Below are 583 nucleotides of genomic sequence, written 5' to 3' on the forward strand. Positions count from 1 at the left end.
CAACTGAAATCTACCATCAAACTCCAGGTTTATTTGAAAACACACGGTAATGGGGGGAGCAGGAAAAGGGGCTGAGCTGGACCCAAGGAAAGAAACAATAAGTATTCAAAAACACCCCTAAGCTAGACTAGCCTACTTTAACAACAACTAACCAAAAATACAGTGGGTGGTCCGCCCAGTTCTAACTAGTGTATTTAACAAAGTCTACCTACGGGTAGTGTATGCCCATGGGCGACTTGTCTTGGTTTCCCCTTTTCCCACCAGCAAACAAACACCATAACCAAAAATAATACTCACAGGTGAGAACAAAGTGGAGGTGCTCAAACAAAAAGGTTAATACACAAAGAGAGAGTGAAACACAGAGACCTACAGACATGGCATTTACAGAGAGATTGAGCTCTAGAGCAAACAACTGACAGGGTTTTTAAACCAAGGGAAAGGAACTGTGATAGGGTAGGAAACAGGAGGAGGTGTGCCTTCTGATTGATGATTGGTGACTGATTGGGGAGTGATGATTTTCACCTGTGAGGGGAGAAGGCGAGAAAAGAACACAGGATACACACACACAGGATACTGGTATCCG

This window comes from Oncorhynchus masou, chromosome 22, assembly GCF_036934945.1.
Source record: "Oncorhynchus masou masou isolate Uvic2021 chromosome 22, UVic_Omas_1.1, whole genome shotgun sequence".
Taxonomy (NCBI): Eukaryota; Metazoa; Chordata; class Actinopteri; order Salmoniformes; family Salmonidae; genus Oncorhynchus; species Oncorhynchus masou.